Genomic DNA, 21,162 nt, shown 5'->3' with positions numbered 1-21,162 from the left:
AGCAGCAGAACCAAAAGGCCTTGGCATCTTAGAGACATGTAGCTCCAGGTGGGTTCCCAAAAGGTTCAACAGCATCTTGTAGAGTCACCCTTTAGGTGGGAGCTTTTTCCTTCTGAGGGGGCATTGGCCAAGTCTCTCCCCTGTACCTAGCTGTCTAATTTCACAAGGTTTGACAAAATAAGGATTTTTAGACCCTTGCTGATCTGTTAAATCTGCTTGATACTGGCCAACATGTTCACAATGTGTTGAAGGGAGGGATGGCTGCATCTGAAGGCTTTGCACATGTCTTGCTGCCTTAGGAACCTCAACCAAAAAAGCATTCAGTGAAGAAAGCATTTTTCAGTTTGGTTTGGGCTAACAAGCAAAGTTGACTTCTGCTATGCAGCACTGCTGGAAACAGGCAGCATCCTGTCCACGGCATCAGTATACTGATAAAACTCTTGTATGAGGACAGGCAAGTCATCCTACCGTTGTGAGCGCAAGTCTCCAGCCACCTCGCTCGCTAGCACCGCTCTGCGTCGGGGAATCACAGCTCTTCTCATCCTGCCCCAGACTAAACAAGGAGCGAGTTCACGACACGGTCAGCTCAGAGAAAGGCAGGTGACATGGTCTGGAGCTTTGCTACTTGCCAAATGTCGGCCCGGTGGCAAAACGTTCTGCTGGAGAGACATTCACGCATGTTCGGTGATACTGAACTGCAATCAGTCCTGGCAATCTGAACTGCAAACAATCATTGCTGGGGGATTAAATAGCCAAGGATTTTTAACTTTGCACTTCTGCCTCTAATCAAGGATATAACTATTATTTTAAGACTTTCAAATCACTGAGATAGCACACATTGCTCTCGGGACAGTCATCCTGTTAACACCGTTTGCTTATGCAGTCATTAGACACTAACAGACAACCAGAGAGAATTCGAACAGGCACAGAAGACTTCCAAGAGCTAGCATTAAGGATCTAATAGATTAATGCAGTTCCATGTTTTTGCATGGCAGAGACTTATTTTATCAATTAGCATTTAACGCCGGAGTAAACCCAACATTTCTACCGCCCAGAGAAATGGATTGCTGGTGCTATTTATGGCTGCAATATGCAACGATGTTACTTGGCTGAAGCTGGCCTATAGATAACCTACCTAAGGAACCGCTCCTGCGCTCCTTACCAAAAGAGGAATTGAGTGCTTTGTGACATGCTACACTGTTAGGCTATTTTCAAGCTTTGCCAACAGCTGTCGGCTGTCTGCTTATTTAGCAAGAATAGGAAATGCAGCAGGTTCAAGGCAGGGGGAGAAGAATTCATTTGGGTCCTTGTTCCATTCCCAAGATCTAATTTTTTCAGCATTTTAACTTAAGAACCTTTATAAAACTAGTTTTCTATTTTTTTCCAGATGCACATATTACTTTGCTGCCAGAGTGTACAATATACTATGAAGAGGAGGTCGTTGTCATCGAAGGACTTAGAGATGGATCTTTTCCCAGGCTATACTAAATACTTCAGGTTCTTGCACAGAAAACATTATATTTGCTTCTGAAGAAGGTAAGATATGGCCATGATTTCACTAAGAATACAAGAACAATTTCATTTCATATATCTCATTGTATATCACAAAGCAACTTCAGCAACTTTTTGTTCAGTTTGTTCTGGCAAGTGTTTTCATTGGATTTTCCATTTGCCGCACGAGGATAACAACCATTCAAAATGAGATGCTCTACAGCCAAAATATGACTTCAATAGAGATGGCTGACAGAATAAAGTGTGACAGAATGACCTATTCCTATTCCTTGCACTTTTTCTAAGCAGAGAGTATCAGTGAACACACCGTGCTGGGGAGTCTGAAATAACAGGCAAATAGTGGAAGAATAACAAGCAACCAACCAAAAACTGTAACTTTTGCAATAGCTTTTTTTTTCCTAAATACATACCTTTACAAAGACATACCTGATGTTTGCCAAACCTTGACCATGGCACTGCATGAAGTGGGTAGCAAGAATAGAGAGCACTTGTTACTGAGCTCTTTGTGTACTGCCTTTAATTTTTGCATTTAATGTGTTTACAGTATGTGGATTCCTTGTGAGAATAAGTCCCAGAATTAAAATGCACCAGGGAGAAGGATAATGGGAACAACCAGGACAAGTCAGAGCCCAGGAAGAGGTATGCAAGCTGCACCACACAGCTTTGCCCTCCTAGATATTCTGCTGATTTCAGCACAGCACTGGAGTTTTTTTCACAGCAGAAAAAAAAATGCAGTTTTATTATGAGGGTTGTAAACAGGTGAATAACAGTATTTTTAAGTATGCATATTGAAAAATAACAAAACCCTGTACTGCTCTGTGCATTATAATGTGCAACCGACAAGTGAAGTAAATCATGCAGATACAAAACTTTGCTTGGAGGTTAAGCGAGACTAATCGAATCTCACCTGTCCTCCCTTGAATCTCAAACAAGCTGCAAAGCAAGGGCTCTTCCTTAATGGCAAACAAGGTTAAACGTATTTTTGGTCGAGAAAAGCATCACTGATACTTTAAAGAGCAGAAGTTCAGGTAGACCAAACACTGCTTTTAGCACTTTGGTGGGGCTGGTTTCTATCACCAGTTCTCTGTCCACCCTCCGGTCAGGGCTCCTGAGAGCAGGAGCCTCCCCTGGCTGCTCCCTGCCAGGGAGTGGGCAGCAGCACAGGCACCTGCGCGGGGGCACCCAGGAGCCACTGCTCACCAGCGCTTTCGGTCGACTTCTCTGGTCCCGCTTGCCCTTAGGAGGGGAGTTGCAGCTGCCTTCATAACCTGAAAAGAGAGAGAAGGAAAAGAGGAGAAAAAAAAGTGTTTGGAGCGAGCGTCCCAGCTGGCTGTGCCGGCACCTCTCTGCAAGCTGCCATGGGAGCCGCGGGCTGGAAGGAGGCAAACACACCTTTCTTTTTTCCCATGTTGTTTTTGCTCAGGCTGGACCAGCTCTCTGGTTTGGCTCTCCGAGCAGCCCTGCGGCCAGCAGCGCCGGGGCAGGAAGGGCTGGAAGAGGAATTCGTTAAACCACTATTGCAGCCAAACTTCAGATCTCAGTCTGCGGCGGCGTGTTCCTGTACTCTTCTACTCAGGTTAAGGCACAGCGTTTCCTGCTGCCCCTGCTCTGTCCATGCTGCCGCCCACACTCACGCTGTGCCTGCTCTCGGACCTGGGAAAGGGCCTGCCTTTAAATACAAAGGACAAAAAGGAAAGCGTGCTTTGTAAAGTGGATCCTTTCCTGGATCTGGTTCAGCTCTCTTATTTTAATCATGTTTTCCCTGTTTCCCATCTCAGAAAGGGTCTCTCACAAAATTCAGGAAGACTTGGGTTCGGGCTTTGGTACCGGGCTCGCCACTGTGGCTCAGCCAGGTACCCGAGGCCTGAGCTGCTAGGTGGCAGGGACAGAGCCGCGCCGGTACAGGTAAGCATGACAGTAACTGCTCTGGGGACGCTGAAGAGCCAAAGCTTTTCCAACTGCTGCCAGTGCCGGGAGCCAGCAAACCCTGAGACTACCTCTGGATGCTGCACCACCCCTGCTGCCAACTTTGCTGCCTCTCAGTGCTCGTCCATGGCCCCAAAACCCAGAAATCGCAGTGCCGGCAGAATGTGTGAGCAGGCTGCTCCTGGCTGTGGCTGCTGGCTGCACCCAGAGCCTTGCCAGGAGCCTGGAGGAAATCCAGACATGGATTTCCCAGTACACGTTATGGATGGGACGAGGAGGCACAGAGCTATCAGCTACAACGCAGCAAAACCTCATGCATTAAGTGCTGCGAAGGTATTACCGCTTACTCCAGCACCGCGCCAGGCCTGGTGATTAGCCTGATCCACTTCATGCTGATGCTGTCAGTCGCTCTTTAGGCACGTATTCCCAGAAGGCGAGCTGGGCACACGCACAGTTTCAGGCTGTTGCCAGCGAGTTGCAGAAAGGACATCTGCTTCCATGAACGTACGCGTCCCGAGCGCTCGCCAAAACGAGCTTAATCATACATGCTGCAGCAGCAGGCTCATCCTGCGCAGAAATACCGGTGAAGCAAGATCCAGCGCCCTAGAACAGGTCCCAGAACTGCCTCTGTTGCAGACAGGCAAGACAACTGCTCATTAGGGCGTCTGCAGGAACCGCGTCCCTTCCCCGCCGCCGAGCGGCAAACCCCGGCCGACCTGCGCGAGGAGCCTCGCGCCCGGAGCCAGCCCGGGGCTGTCCATGCTCGGCTCCTGCGGCTGCGCGGGAGGTTTCTCCACGGCTTTTGCTGCTCAGCCCCGTCCCTCCTCCCCCGTGCCGGCACGGGGCTTGCGGCACGACGGGCACAACCAGCACTGGGACCCAGTGCGGCCCAAGAGCACCAGTGCCTGCTCCCGCGGGCCCTCCTCCTCGGCCCGAGTCCCACCACGGGAAAGCGTTGGCTTTCTGGCAAAGCCGCCGGGGCGAGCAGGGCTGCTGCCGGTGCGACCCTGCGGCAGGTCCCCCCCAGGGTGGGCTTAGCCTCCCAGGGAGGAGGAGGAGGTTACTGGGCCGCACTGGCACAGGCCAACTGATGGGTCAGGACGCAACAGCTTTGCTTCCTGGCCGGTTGCCCACTGCTGTCACGCAATTCTGATTTGAAGGACAACCACAACAAGCACAAAGCGCAGAAAAGCGCAGTGGCTGTAAGCCGCTTTCCACTTCTCATCAACGTCAACACAAGACTAGTTGGAACAGCCACAGCGGTGAACCGTCCCCTGCCAGCACCTCCCGGGGACGGGAAGCCCCTCTGGATGAAAGCTCCAGGCCGAGGGGTGAAGCAAGCCAAGAGGGGCCGGGGAGGTGAGCACGGCTGCACGCCCCGTAACCCCGCGGCTCGGCTCGGCTCGGCTCGGCTCGGCACGGCGCGGCACAGCACGCGGGGGGCAGGCAGCCCTCGGAGCCGATGGCCGGCTGGAGGGAGGTGCGGGCACGTGTGAGAGATGCTCCACCCAGAACCCAGGACCTGCAGGGAGACCACCGACACCCGCCACACGCGCCGTTTTTAATCTGCTGCACCAAACCTACTTCCTTTATCCTCTCTAACCTCTGCATCGTGCCGTGACCGCCCCGATGGTAGCGTGCTTCGAGGTCACAGCTGCTGCTAGTTTAGATACAAACACAAATGAGCAGAGAGCCACAGCGGCTGCCGGCTCAGATAAGATACTGCGAGAAACGCCGTCCCGGGGACCCGGCGGCGCTCTTGTTCGCGGTGAGAGCGAGCGGTGGCACCGGCTTCCCAGACCTGTCGGCGTTGATAAAGGGAGGCACGTTGTCCGTGCAACGCCCGTCGCTGCGCAGGAGGAAGCATCACATGGGGCGACGCTGCTTGCACACAGCTCGGTTAACCACAAAAGTCACTAAAGATATACTTCTGAGGACTATAGGAAGAATCAAGCTTAGATACTACCTTCCTGGTTGAAAAGGCATAGTGAAAATAGGCCCGAAACAGTGGAAGTTTTACACAGACCTTAAAGAGGGGCCACACCTTCATGTATCACTATGAAGAAGGGCACAGAGCCATCCAAGCTTGCTTAGAAATAGTCCTTAAGAGCCTCAAGCCCTTTCTGTGCAGCAGAGGTCTTGGTCAGATCAAGCACTCATCCACGTCTCAGCAATCAAGAGCTGGGACACGAGAGGTGTGCGCCCAGTCTGCTTTATAACCAGAGGCAGCCTCTCGCTGCGCACGCAGGTGAAAGCAGAGGAAAAATAGCATTTACATTTATCGTGGGTGTGCTGCACACACAAACGACTGCTTGTAAACTGCTTGGAGTGCCTCTGATGAAAGCACTGAGCCTTTAACTCCAGCTGCTGCGTGGGGAACGGCACCACCGCAGCGTCACAAGCCAGCCCCAGATGGGCTCTCCCGGGGACATCCAGTGCTCCTCGCCCTCACGCGGCTCCTGCCCTGCGCCGTGCTCTCGGACACCCCTCCAGCACTCACTTCCTTCCTCAAAATCAAAGCCAGGTCCCTCTGCTGTCCTAAAGAGGTGTTTGTCCACTCCTTAATGCACGATTCCCTTCCACCAAGATCTTCTCATGGAGTAGGTCATGCACAGTTTTCCTGAAGGAATCTCTTTTTTTTTCATCATCTTCAGATAGGCTCTATTTGGTTCATAGTCTAGCCTGTCTTAGCTCTAAAACCCAAGCCCTTCTGGTACAAGCCACTTCCCTGTCTTCTGAGCAGCTCTCCAGGGAATCCTGTTCATCTCTGAAACATTTGCCTTCTGCCTCGCTAGGTTAGTCATTTTGCTGGGTGTATCAGCCTCCAGCATCATCCTGCTATGGCCCAGACAGGAGACCAAAAGGGCCAGATCCAAAAGAGGACTTGGGACTTGGACACCTAAAACTGGACTTCCATAGAAAACAGGTACCTAAATCCAGGATTGTGACCTGTAAAAACCCTTCAGCAGCCATCTAACTCTGGAGATGCCTCAGTCCCAGGGACATGGCATTGTATCCAAACAGCTTCTCCCATGTGCCCAACAGCTCTGCCTGGATGCAGCCATCTGCGCGCTTTCGGCTGTGGTTTGATAATCTGGCTTCTCCGATGGTGCTACCAGCAGAAACATTTTCCTGTCCCCTTCTTATTCATCTCACAGTACAGTATAGACACCGTATATATCACTGAAATCCTTAAGTGTCTTCCCAGTTCTGTTTCTTATCCCTCAGGTGAGGCAGAAGCTGGGACTGGTCAGCTGGGACACAGAAACGAGGTGTTTCTCTGCCTTTGCCTCGCTGTGGGCTTTCAGGCTGCCATCTCGTAGGTATCCCAACAGTAACAGCAGGATGGGGAGTTCCCACCTGCCCCCTTTGCCGTCTTGCCCATGCTTGGAGGCGTCCCTGTGGCCACCTGCAGCCGAGCTGGCACTGCAGGGCTCTGCGGTGGTGGCAATGAGCACCTCAGCAAGCAGGAGCCCCGGCACTCTCACCCATGGGCAAGCGTGCTCCTGAGAGCTGGAAACTTTAAGCAAGAGCTGGAAAATATTTGCAGGAAGCAGATGCCAAATGCATGATCTGGGGTTTTCCCTAGAAATCCAGTTAAGAAGGTCTGATTCACACCTGCAGAGGGATCCAGGGCTTCCCCCGACCTCCCTGCCACGATACCGTCCCCAGAGGTTTCCCACCCCTATCAGGGCAAGCTGAAAATGCATCTGCGCCTGTGCTCCACGAAGTATAAAGTATCTCATATCAACCACTTCTCCAGTCAAAAAAACAATGAGAAATTATTCATTAAACCTAAGTATCAGTACAGCTCCCAACCCCACCACAAAGGAGGAGCGAGCTGTACAGTGCAAGCAGTAACACCACTGCTATAAATTGCTTCAGTTGTGTGTACTCATGTAACAAGGATAATTATTACATGAGTAATTTCAAATCAATCAGAGAAAATTGTCTTCTGCTTGGAGACAGCTCATGAACAGAAAAAGAGGCAAAATTCATCAAATTAATTAGCTGCTAAAGAGTGCTGACAGCTCCTATAATACATGAAAATAAAACCAGCATGGCTTGCTGCTACCACACTAGACTCACCTTTATAAGCATCACTATTTTTCTTAATGACAGAAGAACAGGTTTCATTTGAAAGACTACTTTGAAAAGAAAGGAATCTTCTAGCTCCATATCCTTGCAGCAGTAACATCTGATTTCTTTGGGAACATATACTGTTAAAAAAAACCATTTGTTACAAAATTATGCATATTTTTAACCACTCTACAGAACAGAATAAAAAGAAAAACCTTTGTTACATGCTCATTTTAAAGAATTAGCCCCGCGATCTCTTCACCTGAACCAGAGAAGGGCAATTTTCTATTTAATTCTACACATCCTGAGATAACTTTGTATAGAGGCTGGTGACACTCCTCTTGAGCCCCGCTGAATTCCTGATATTTTATTGAACAGAAAACTTCCACCTCTTCTAGTTCCATTAAAAGTGAAGGTGGCTACGCTGATGGCTGGCTAAGACAGATCCTTCAGGCCCTGTTGTAGTTACGAATAACTAACCAAATTTCATTCAGCTGTTTCTAGGGAAGAGCTTGGCAAGGGAAAAAGATGTTTTTTCCATTGTATCAATTTTGATGGGGTGGGAGCAGTACTGTGTTAGAACAAAGAGAAGCAAAATTTGGTGTACAGACCATCAAAGGATGAAGGCTATGTCTTCCACTTGCCTCTTGAAACTCTATCCAGATTTAACCAAATTACTGGCCTTTGAAAGTTTACATATTGGCTTATAGAGGCCTTATAAATAATGGTTATGAGCGCTTCCTAGGACTTGGCCCGGGGAGCTGCTGCACGCAGCGTGCTGCCCCATGCCCGCACGGGCCCGGCAGACCCTCCCCTTCCCCGCCAGCACATCTGCAGGCCCTGGAGGGACTCGTGCCGGCCCCCCGCGCCGCTGCTTTTCCCTTCGGCGCTAGATCATGGGGATGCAGAGGTGCTTTTCAGGTCTTTTGATGGCCGAGATTCACAACCCAGCAGTGCCTGTGCTCCAGATCTCCGCAAACTGGGGCGGGCAGCCTGGCTGCACACGAAAGGGGACGGCCGGGGAAGGGGTTGCTCCCAGACCCTGCGTGGGAAACGGCTCCGCGCAGCCAGGCTGGCGGAGCAGGGGAGTGCTCACCGCTCCGCCGCGGCCCAGCGCTTCACCTGCAGGCAGCCACCCCAGGGAGGGAGAGACCCTCCAAAGGAGGGTGCAAGCCGGCACGTCTGGGGCGAGTCTGTCGCCGAGCGGCACCTGGCCCTGCAAGAGCGCAGGGCACCACGCGGAGCTGCCCAGCAGCCGGCACGCGGCCCGGCCACGGCCCTGCCCTGCCACGAGGCTCTCACTCTCCAGCAGCTGGTTCGGGGCTGCGGGACTGCAGCGATAGCTGTACACACTTCAGTAACCACGCACTCGAGTTTTGTCTTATTTAGTGTTTTCTCATAGCCCCAGCTTCTGGACGTAGAGGATGCTGCAAGGAACTCATAGCCCCCGTTGCTTCAGGGAAAAGCATGAAAATCACTTTAGGGCTACAACCTTGCAAATCTTAACTCACCCTCAAGTTGTTGAGTTTTTGTTTAAAGCAACTGCACATTTTCAGAGCTGAGGGGACGCAGCCCGCACTGCTCATTCGGTGCTGATGCAAGCTGCCAGCTGCAGAAGTGCAGCAGACTTTGTCCAGCTGACACGAAAGCAGCCTCGCCTGCGAAGCGCCGCGCCTGCAGCCGGCCCCGCACGCACACCCACGCTTGTGCCGCCTCTCAGCACCCCAGAGGTGCTGGGACTTTCACTAGGCAAACCACGGTCACCGTCGGCACACGAATGCAAATGCTAACCTGTACGCGGCTGAGCTACTCGTGCAACGCGTGCCGGGGGCTGGCGCCTGGCCCGACACAGGGCTGCCCAGGGACCTAAAACACGGGGCAGGTCTTTGCCCCTGCTAACTGTGCAAGGACAACTTCTTTGCAAGCACACAAAGCAGCTCGGGATACCCCACACTTCATAGCTGGCGGGAATCACAGCAGAAAATTATGTAGGAGGCGTGTATGTGCACGTAAGTCAGTGGAGGTCTAGGGAACAAGAGCAGTACGTCACTCTTTGGGAAAATATTGTTAACCAAAGGGGTATATCTAGGTGTTGCATACTGAAAAACAGACACTGCGGCCACTCACTTGTAAAGAACCTCGTGGCTTCCTGCTACGCACTGCTCTTTGCCTCAGGCCGAGCTGCTCCCTGCCCATCTCCGCGAGATCGGGGACCACCAGCAAAGCACTGAAGGCGACTGTGGGCACACACGTACATGCAAACTCTGCAAGGCAGTTACTGAATTTGTTTTTCTGCACAAAAAAATCTACCTTGTGCAACTTCATCATAAAAAGAAAGGCTATAGCATGTGTTCGTACGGCAAACTCTCACCACTCCGCTCACAAATGGGTGACGCTCCGCAAAGCCGCCCAGCGCTTGGACCAAGACAGCTCCGCGCGACCTCTGCGCGCGCGCCCGGCGCCACGCACGAGCACTGGTTACGTTGCTGCGGAAAGAAGACATGGAAGGATGACCACGGATTCCTAAGGAAACACGTTCAACCAGTCCGGGCTGGTACGGTCAACACCCACCCCGGCGGCGGGCTGGGCTGCGCTCTTCCTTTGCTCCGAGCCATCTGGAGGGACGTCATCCCCCAAATGGCATGACGCTAGCGAGGAGGACATTATAATCAGCCCCGGCCGACCTTGCGCCTGGCTCCTACACGGAGCCCGTCACGACTAAAAGGACCCCGGTGGGATCTTAGTACGAAAACAGTGTTCCGACTACTGCAATGAACAGCTTATAGAGAGAACTTGCTAGTGAAAAACAAAGAAATTCTAAGTCTTCCCATACTCTAGTTAATTTAAATCTAAGTTCTGAAATGCTAGAAATAATAAACCTCTGTTAACGAGTGCTAATTTGCCATCAGTTTGCAGTAAAGACTTTGCCACTCTGTTTGCAAGTGCTCTGAAGTTGTGCGGCGGAGGCTGGGGTCTGTGTCCAAGAAATCATTTTCGAAATGAGTGTCCAGGTTCTCTGAGCACTGACAATTACTCATGAATTTGGAGAAATCTCATGGAACATGTACACATTCTGGACACTTTTAAAGCTACTGTTAATAGCAGCTGGTCTCTCTGCTTGTAATTCTTCTTCTAAATAGGTTAAAGCAAAACAAGAAGCATGTGATACTCAGTGTGGTGCCCACCAAAGTCATATGCAGTTGTGGCTTGAAAATTCTCTTTTTGTTCTGTTTGAGACATGGCTACAACATGAGTGCCTTAATTTATAACTGAGGATCCTACATGCAAAAACTATGAACAACAGCAACTACCACTACCTCTGACTGCCAGCGTTTCCCATTCTGATTACAGAGGGCAAAAATTTGTGTTTTTTCAATATCCCATTAGGCCCCCACAGCAAGCAAGAACAGACTGGCAAAGAGGCCGAACAAACGGAGTCGCGTGTGGCAGCACACAGTCATGTTAACGGAAAGCTTGTCAGCCTCGGCATGAAAAGCCCGGGACGCGGGCTCCGCTGCGGATCGCTTCCCGCGAGGCCGTCTGCAAAACCTTTAAGACCTTTAAGATTTTTCCACGCTGCGTCCCACAACAGTCATAAATATGAGAGAACGGAGGCCATGAAAACTTCTCAGGAAAACATGCAGACAGCCTGGGAATGGGGAAAAGAGAAGAGGGGCTGATGCATTTTTCTCCTGTGAGGTGAGACAGGAAGGAGCTCACTGGCGATAACCCTTGCAGCACGTGTTGCTGCATTTTTCTGCTTGTTTCATCTCCTCTAACTCCTCCGAAAGAGCATCACGGCCCAGCTGCCAAGGCAGCAGGGAGGCCCTTGGGCCGAAACGTAGCCCTAGAGGCTGCCAGCACCCCTGGGACAGCAGCTGGGCCCTGCCTCACCATCATGCCTGGCTCCTGGGCCAGGAGGGGGAGTCTGGGAGGAGAAGTTGGGAGCAGAGAAGCCGAAAGCAGCTGGAGATCCAAGATGGGACGAAGTGCTGCCTTCCTCCTCTGTTTCTGTTGCACTGGACTGTTTAGTTGCCTTCGGGAACCCTGCTGTGATCGCAGATTCCAGTTCTCCCAAAGGCAGCATGGTTCAAAAACATGATGAATGAGGTGAGAACTGGTTTATAGCCCTGATGCTGCAAAAACTAGATACATATTGAACTGAGGCGAGAGAAACTGTCCCCCTAGATTACCCAGCTGCTTGAATTTAAGCATAGTTATGTAGCTTGCAGATTCAGGACTTGTATTTGTATAAATCAGTAACCAAGCCAGATATCAGAAGTAATTAGGACACGTATTACAGGCTAGATTTTTCTGTCGCTATATGTTACACCTTGGGTATTTTTTTTTCTTATTGCAATATTACTTTTTAAAAATTAAACACTTTTCTGATGTGCAGGCTAAAGAAATATCAGGTTTTGACCTCTATAAAACAACAAGGGGCCTATCAAACAGGATTAAATATTAACAATTGGAGCCCACATCCAATCCACTGCTTTCAACATTGCTATCCTAGGCTAGATATTCCCTGCTCCTTTAATTTTTTTCTTTTAATTGCAGGTCAAGTACCCATAGATAGGCAGATGATGCACAGCTTAATTTGCTGAGACTCTGTTTCTAGTCATGCCAAATTGCTTGGCAGATGCTCAGCAGCTGGAGGCCGGCCAGTTTGCCAAACTTAACATCCTAACAATGTTGAATTATAACTGGTTGGACCTGATCATCTCACACATGATGCTGAGCCTCTGTTTGCTTTGACTTTATCTTCGTAATTGCCTTGTCTCTTGTTAAGAGTGTGAGGGCTATTCTTAACTCCCAGTTTTCATTAGAAAGCAAGTCAGAGTTTTTTCTAAACCAGCACTGTAATGGGTAACGCTCTCCTATGCACTGTCCAAATCCATAGGTATTTCTGCACCTGTAGAGCTGTCACAGCGAGCCGCACTTCCTTAAGGGCCCAGGGCACCTTTCTCCCTTTCCAAGCACCCCTTCCCGCCCTGGGAAGAGAGCACAACGCAGCACGTGCCCAGCTGCTGTCCCAGCCCAGCCGGTGGGGCAGACTTCTCCCCCACCGCGGCCTCCATCACGCGGGCTGCCCCACGGCAGAGGGCTGGCGCAGGCGCTAAGGGCGGAAATCACCAGGACAGCTTGTGCAGCCCACAGAAACCCTGGAAAACACTGTAGCACAGCTGAGGTCTCTGGGGAGACGGGCATGGCTCCGCGACCACGGGCCCCACAGGCGCAGGAGCCAGCCAGCAAGGCAATGCTGCAGCTGGACAAAATCACATTGATCCTGTTAGCGCTGCTGCGCAGTAAACAAGCAAACAAGTGACCACACACACAGTCTGCGCCCGGGGCGTAATTTAGGCATTCTGAGGTTTTACTGGTTTAGGGGTTTTCCATTTTATTTGGAGGCCTGATTTTTTCAAGAAATGTTACCACTCACCTTCCTGTTGTTTACTCCTTCGCAAGGCACATATGACAACCAACATCAGTGCCCAGGGTAACCAGCCATCTGAGAAAATCCTGACAGAGCTCCTCTCCCATCAGCGTCGCCCAGTCCATGGTCGACAAGTGCCGGGATGTGTAACTACAGACCTGGTGGGTGCAGAGACAGGTGGAGAACAGCTTCAGTTGCCAGAAAGTGGTACATGTGCACATAAGGAGCTGGATCGGAGAAAGAGAAGGAAACCTACTAGACAGTATTTATCAGGAAAAATTAAAGTCAACCTAGTAACAAACAGTTTCCAGCAACCAAAGGCCAGAGACACCACCTTTCTCCGTACAGAGAAGTTTTATATTCCGCTGAAGTGCTCTGCTTAAAATACACAGCAGATTATGCCACGGCTGGACAAACAGCCACAAGATGGTGCTGCTGATGAAGGTAAAGCAGCTCGCTCCACGGCCGCCCGGTCCCGACCTCCGGATCCCGGTGGCATTTCTGGAGCTATTTCCCTGTATTTACCTGGCTTGCTGCAAGTCCCTGTTCACTTGAAGCTGCGCGACAGAGGTGAAGGCAGGACTGGCTCCGGGGTGGGTCGCCGCTGGTTCCTGCACACCAGTGTGGGGTCCAGCTCTGGAGGAAGGGTCTGCATCCAACCTGAATTTGAGCATTTTTGCAAGAGTTAGTAATGCAGTTCTGATAGTGCTACAACCCGATCGCCTAGAGAGAAGAGCTGCTGAGCCTGCCAGGAAGTTGGATGAGGACCACACCTCACCTGGACAACATGGGTGAGGAAACATGGAGAAACCCCAGAACAGACTTCGCTCTGCCATTCCGACAGTCATCGTGCAGAGCGCTGTTTTCAAAGGGCTGTGCAAAGGACAGGCCACTGTATCCTTCGTACTTCGGCAGCCGTTGTTTAAAAACACACTGTTTAATAACATATTTCTGCTGAGCCAGAAAAATACAGGGGAGGAATTGCAATGCCTATTTAAAAAAAATACCCCCCAAGAAATAAAAACAGGGGAAAAGTGACTTTCCTGTATGACAAGAGGTAAATAATGCCCAAGCTGACCTTTAAAGAAATGCACTTACTGAGACAATGAAAGGTATAGTTTACATATCCCTAATGGAACAGATTTTGACCCAGCGGAGCCTTTTCCATTGACTACTTCCTGCATATATAAAAATAATCAACTTTCCGGGCCCTTGGTTGGTCAGGTTGCTGCATTTCATGAGAGGACTTTCGGCCCATTTCATTTCAAGGAGGTTCGTTCTTTTTGAGGAAATAAAAAAAGGCATTCCTCCACTTTTCCCAATCCTACCCTTGGTTCTGTTCAAGATTCCCACAGACCACCCAGGGCCTGGAGAGCCTCCCAGAGCCAACGGGGGCACGGCTCAGCCAGGAGGAGAAGGTTCATTTAGCCATACAGCTTACAGATATATCGGAAGCATTTATGTGGAAGCTGCCTGGATGAGACAGAAGTTGTATGTTTGGACATGCTCTATGTTCTTCCTAGACTCCATGATGCTCCTCACAGGGCAATAAAACCAGGTTTATGGTCTGTCTGCACTAAAGTCCAAAATAGCTAGTGATCATCACACAACGCACAAGTGCTCTATAAATGGCAGAGAGCGCTGCAGAAACGCTTTTATTTCCCAGGTCATTATGTACCAATTTGTTCTGACCATAGAAACAAGAGGAAAGTGGAATTGCTCTATGTATCAAAGTTCATCTGAAACTTTGTGTCACCAAAATGTGAAACCAGCCAAAGGTAAAGGGTCAGGCTCAGTTCTCCGGGAGCAGCCAGCTCTAAAGACAGGGTGAGAAGTCACCCATGGCCTGTTGCTGGGGGATCCATGAAAGAGGAAAGGTATGCCTGAGCGACAGTCGAGCTCTGTACTTCTGAAACAAAAATAAATATTTTCTTTTGGAATTTGCTCTAATTTTTGCGGCTGACTTTTAATGGCATTCTGAGAATCCTGGCTTTTACCCCCTCATGCCCAGGCTGAGGCAGCTGAGAGCACAACTCTAAGGATGTATTTTCAATAAGCTGCCTGCTCCTTCCCAAGCTATATCTTCCTGATACTTTTGAAATAAAAGGTGACAGCTCCCTTGAAAGCAAAAACAGCACAGGGGCCACTAGTGATTTTGTCACTGGCAGCAGCTGGTGGGTGTCACAAGGGCTAGGCCTGGGACTGGGACAAGGGCTGGCGGCAGAGAGGTGCCAGCGAGCAAGGCAAAGGCAAAGCAGGCTTTTGGGATGCAAAATCCCCCCTTGTAGCCAGGCTAATTCCTGTACTGCGATGCACTAGGCCAATGCCCTCAACTCCCTTGTCTCTACTTTTCTTCTTTGCATATGAGCAAGACTATATAGGCTCTGATTCAGCAAGGTGTTCAAGCACGTATCTCCCTTTAGCTATGGCAGCAGTCCAGCAGGACTGCTCATAAACTAAGAGAGAGGCACTTCATTAAGCAGCTTGCTGAATCAGGGGTCTAGGGAATTATGTGAAGTGCTCTTAAGCAGTGTCAAAAAATGCAAGCAAGAAAGAGGATAAAAGCAGGATGCTTCAGACCACGAACTCTTGGGTTGTTATCCATCAAAACAGGTCCAGTGAACACAGTATAGATAACATGATTACAGCAGTTTTGGTTCTGGATGGCTATTTTTCCCAAAGCATGAAGGAAGTGAGTATAAAAAGGAGTTTGCAGAGGCTTTGCCACAGTTCCAGGAGATGGTGATTCAACTACCCGTGTCTGTTACCTCTGCCAGTTCCAGTGAGTGAGCTAGTACTAGATAAACTATGATGTAGACACTGTGTAAATAAGCTATTTGGCAAGCACATGCAGTATCAATCATCCAAACAGCTTTTGGAGAACACAGCATTACCAGCTGAAGGGCTTTTCAGTCCGGAGGGCTCCAAGCACTGCTGCAGCACACTGAGCTCCTTTGTCCCAAGGGCCAGGCAGGCTGCAAACCTGATCCCGCGCTGACAGACTCCAGCTCTTCTCGAGTTCACTCATGTCAGCTCTGCCAGAGACCACCTTACTGAGAGAAATGAGTGCTGTGCTTGCAGGTCCCACTGTGGTAACATTCTCAGGACTTAATCCAGGAGCCTGTCTGTTAAAATTAACAGGGAGCCAGAATAAGACACTGCTTTTTTCTCAGTTTGATCACATCTTTACAGGACAGGTCAAAACTGACGCTGGAAACTTTGCTAGTGTCTTTGAAAGCAAGATACCTATGCTTCTGATCATTATACACATTTTAAAATCTGCTTTCAAATAAATGTCACTGCTTCTCTTAAATATACTGCAATATTTGTTATTGCAACAAACTTTAAACTCAGTGCTTCGCTGCAAAATCTCTTCCTCTTCCATTTTTACACACTCTCTCTATTCAATGCTTTGTATATATATTAGAAAAAAGTTAAGATGAAATTAAATGAAATAAACTTATATTCTGTCCACAAATAATTTACCTGCTGTTCAAGGAAGTAACAGTAAAGATTACTGTAACTAACAGAGATGAATAAAAAAAGTGGTCTGTTTTCGTGCGACTAACTGCATTCCTGTACTGCCCACAGCACCAGGTCCACTGTTTCCACTCTATGGTCAGCTTTCCCTGTTTTACATGCTGGGACTTTCCTGCAGACAGAGGGGAAAGAAAAACATTTAGCAAGTTGAAAACATTGTTACAGGACCACAGAAACAGAAGGGAGCTTTTGACTGCCAGGGTGGTTCCTAGAACAACTTCTTTCGAAGCTGATTTGCTTGTGGAGAAAGTATGCTGAACAGGAGTTTGTTTACTCATGCAAATATCACTCTGGTGTTGTTTCACATTTCCACATGGCTATTAAACCGGACAAAGTTTGTTCTTGCTTTTGACTGAAAGCTTCTCTGGGACTGGCTGTCAGCGCAGGACACGCGCTGCGGCAGGAGCCCAGCCTCGCGCGGGGTCAGCGCAGGGCACCCCAGCATCGGCGCTGCCGAGGCTCCGACTGCAGGGGAAGCGGGAGCAGACCTCCCTCGTGTTCGTATCAACTACTAGTCTTTGTGGCAGCCTCGCAGGGCCTCCGCCAGGTTGAGGCCTCTGTGTGCTGGGCACACCACGAACGTAGCCCAAACCACAGGCTCTGCCCCAGGGACCCCAAGGGTGAGGTTTCTGCAAAGACGCAGCTACAGCTCCTTGTTCCGCTGGAGTCAGAACCAGGCAGCGGCAGCACCCGCAGCCACAGGCACGCTGCTCTCCAACTGCCTGTTCCCTGGGCACCCCTAATACAGAACGACCACCAGCAACTTGCAGCAATTTTTATATCAGTATTTGTATTTACCTCCTGCAAAAGGTGAGAAAACTAGATTCTCTTGCCAAACCAGTTGAGGACAAAAATAACCATGCTCTTTCCTTACATGTCAAAAGACAAGCACAGCAGCAGTTTTCCAGCTCTTTGCACAGGGACTGGGGGACTCGGGCACCCTCTCCCCACCCCGGCTTTCGCACCCTTGCAGGACCAGACTCAAGGCACCTGTCACAGCTGAACAAACCAACCGCTTGGCCAGCTGGAAAGGAGACAAATAACCAACGCTTGATAAAAGCACTTCATGCACACTTACCCTTGCTGGATACTGATTTGTCCATAGCAAAGTACCCTTGATCTAACAGCTTCTTCCTGAGCAGACGTCAGGAACTAGCTCCTCTGGGCTTTGAGCACAATTGGTCGTCCTTTTCTCTTTGACATCTTATCCTCAGACACTTTCATGTTTCCATCCTCCCCAACTCTTCCTTTGCTGCTGATGCTTCTCCAGTATCTCAAAGATGTGTCCTTTGCTCTTAATCCCCACAGCTGAATCTTATGTTACACACTGACTTCTTGGCTTCCTCAACGGCCTCCAGTACATTACTCATTCTCTTTGGTCTCCTAAGATGTCTCACATCTCACCATTTTCCAGACTGTAAAATATACACTGTTCTTCATTAGGGGCTGTAGGAAAGTGGAGTTAAGGAATCTGCAAGGGCAGATGAATATGGGATCTCCTCCTCTTCATCCTCAGCCAAAAACACACAAGCAGCCTGAATGATACTCATCAGTATTCCCAAATACAGGAATCACCGAGTCTGCTGGGGAAAACAGGATGGGGGAAAACTGAAGTAGGAACACATTTAGGGCTATGCGGATTCCCACACACTTCAGGGGAACTCTTTAGGCCAGAACCTATTCCCCGATGCAACTATGCAGATTGCATTCTTGTCTTTTAACCTGGAAACTAGTGACCTGCTCCCTATCTGACTCCTGGATAGCTCTAGCACTATAGTCTGTAACAGCAGTGTTGCATAAATGGCTACTGGTTGACAGCATCTACTTCTACAATTTTCTATTTTTGAACCAACCTCTACCAAACTTTAGACTCAAACTTCTGCAGAAGTGAGGTCTCATCACATAAACCCCTGTTCTGCAGTGAAAGATTCAGTAGAAAAACTTTGCAAGAGGGGTGAGTGGAAAGAGAACGCAAGTTTGAATCCACCTGAGCTGACTAAGCAGGGATGGCGCAGAGGCACCTTCTTTGGGCTCTTCGCTCTCGGCCCTAGGTTATAGTTGCACAACGCGAGCAGCACACAGGGATACGCTTCTCTGGCCATCAGTCCTCCCCTGCTTGTTTTTAAGCTGGTGTGGCCGTTCCTGCAGCCCTCCCTGTGCTCCTCTCTGCCTAATGAGAGGGAGGTGCTAGCAGAGCAAAGATTGCTGAAAGAAGCAAAAATAACAGTCTCCTAGCAGGTTTCAGGTTTCACTAAGCAGCACCGGTTTCTGCTGCCTTGAATTAAGTACTAAAACCTGCTAGAACCTTAACTCCTTGTTCCCTGATGGGAACAGAGGCTTGGGGAGTCCGTACAGGTACAGCCTGTTTCTGCTGAAAAACAAAAGAAAACAAAATTAAAAAGACGGGTATTTAGTAAGATGGGATGTCTGAAACACTCCCAGGGCTCCTGCTCATGTTACCCATTTGCAGCGTTTTTGTGGAACGTCGCTGCTGTCTAGATATCATTGAGACTGCTGCAATAAAAATACAGGCACAGGCAAATAAAACCCCGCGGCTCAGAGAGAACACACCACCATCCTACTGAGCTTTTCTTCATAAAACCAGTCTGATCCACTTGTACCAATTAGGTCTCGTGGGGAATATGCTGTTCCCTATTAAGTCTAGTTCCAGCTAGATGCACGTTGCTTGCTGAACTTTCAAAGGCAGAGGCACACCGCCAGGCTCTTACAGGCTTTCTTGGCAGCACCAAGAGCAGGCACTTTTTCTGCGTGGCTCAGAGTAGTTCAGACAAAACACTGTTCCCTGGCCCGCTCGCTATTCCCAACATGTACTTCAGCAACAGTTTGTTTTCCCCCAGAGTGGAGCAGTTTTGATAATCCAGCAGAATGTGCCGGATGTGGGTTGTAGCCCAGAAAGCAGGACCCCAGAGAGGCTTTTCAGACACATGTTGTGGGGAGCTGTGAATCAGAAGCAACATTTGGTTTTGGCCACAGATGAAAACATTCACTGATAGGAAGTGAATTCTTTCCTAATTTCATGTAAATCTGTTTCCGCAACCTGCTAAGCAGAGCAGCATGGAGCCAAAACCGAAACTGCCCTGGACTGGCAGGAGGCAGGTGAGTCCTGTCTCCCCTTTCAGTACGTGGTACCACTGAAGAAAGCAGAAATGTGCTGACGGAGGTGAGCCGTTGCAGGGAGGGCTGGGGTTCCCTGCTGACCAGGTATGACATAAAATCCACTTACGAACAGACCAAGCTCCACTGGATTCCAGCTCCTCCAAACTTTGGGAAAGTTAATCTCCAGATCACAAGTCTGCATCCTGCCTTGAGGTGCAGCTGGCAAAAGACCCATGTTATCCCCAATCTAGAGGTCGTGAATCACAGCATTTCTCATTTAGAATCCCCTAGTGTGTGTTAGCTGCAGACTGTTACGGAGAGGATACAGAGCGTTCACTCACACAGCCTTTCCCATTGCTCTCCTGTTTTCCGTCTAAAAGCCCGAAGGTATAATGGTTTGTCTGCTGTGTACAGCACAACAGAGTCCAGTGCTGCACTAAATAAGAAGACCAACCTGCCCACCATAATATAAAATCATCAGCATCTCTTTCTTCCCAAGCCCGTCTCACTCACTCCTCTGGTGTCAGGATTTGGGATTTCATGAACAAGATCTCCCTCAGTAACTCTCCTCTTGCAGTTGATTAGTGCAAGGAAATCTGTTCCCAGGGGCCTCGGGCTAAGAAAGCGACAATAATTAACTGGCAGTTGCAGCTTTACTTCTTGCCACCTACATCTGCACAAACAAAACCACAGTAGCCATGGAAAGGGTACCAGGAAATACGGACTCTGTTTAGGTTAGAAAGTTCACTCACCCACACCTGCCAGGAAATGAGACTCACCTACTGCCAAGAAAGTCCTGTTCTTGTTCTGTGACTTGTAAAACATCATTTCTGAAACTGCTGTGCAGTTTGAGAAAGGACACTTTTCTGCAAGTAGAAGCACTTTTCACGAACCTTGCTGCTAAACAGCTTTGGCTGGTAGTTCATTATACTGGCAGCAATCACCACAGGACCAATATGTGCAGACAGAAGCTTGGATATAGCAGCTTCTCCAAAATGCACTCATGTGGAGGTCCTCATTCATCTGTGCTTCAGTATTTCCAACTGGCGAGGAAAGTCCCACAGCAGTTTGACAATGGAACCAACACACTTCCTCTCCTGAATGTTTCTTCTGCATCTGCAGTGAGTAAAGCTAATAAGCGAGACGTGTTAGCAAATGTAATTCACTGGGTGTCAAAAACACCATGCAGTAAACAAGGTTTTCTTGTAGACTGCCGTGACCCAGACTTTTAGGAAAGCAGCTGGCAAGATGCCCAGGCCCCTGCTCATCCACATGGCTCTGAAGCTAAACAAACTAACGGCTGCGTTTTCCCAGCTGCGTTGCGTGCTCACAGCATGCCCGGCCAAAGTAAAAACTCAAAACACCAGCCACCCACAGTTCAGCGCACGCAGCAGAGGAACTTCAGCTGAACTTTGTTTCTTAATTTCAGGAAGAATCAAGAAACTCCTCCAAAGAAAAATACAAGAGACCAAAAAATACAGGAGACCAGCTCATGGTAGCCACTGCAGAAGCTATACTAGCCCACCTAGAGGCTACAGCCTGTTTGCAAG

General features: G+C 49.4%; 1 long non-coding RNA gene across 2 annotated transcripts; it reads left to right on the top strand.

Annotated features, from left to right (window-relative positions):
* Nucleotides 1-1,170: 1,170 nt before the first annotated feature.
* Nucleotides 1,171-2,385, top strand: LOC134143583 (uncharacterized). Of its 2 annotated transcripts, none has more exons than XR_009959137.1 (3): nt 1,171-1,303; nt 1,388-1,536; nt 2,057-2,385. It is a non-coding gene; the product is annotated as an uncharacterized LOC134143583 (long non-coding RNA). The 2 variants fall into 2 exon arrangements; XR_009959136.1 differs by lacking the exon at nt 2,057-2,385 and adding an exon at nt 1,635-1,969 and having other exon boundaries at nt 1,177-1,303.
* Nucleotides 2,386-21,162: the final 18,777 nt, after the last annotated feature.

This window comes from Rhea pennata, chromosome 8 (genome assembly GCF_028389875.1).
Source record: "Rhea pennata isolate bPtePen1 chromosome 8, bPtePen1.pri, whole genome shotgun sequence".
Classification (NCBI taxonomy): Eukaryota; Metazoa; Chordata; class Aves; order Rheiformes; family Rheidae; genus Rhea; species Rhea pennata.
The sequence above is the reverse complement of the archived record's forward strand: the minus strand, read 5'-3'. Positions and strand labels throughout refer to the sequence as shown.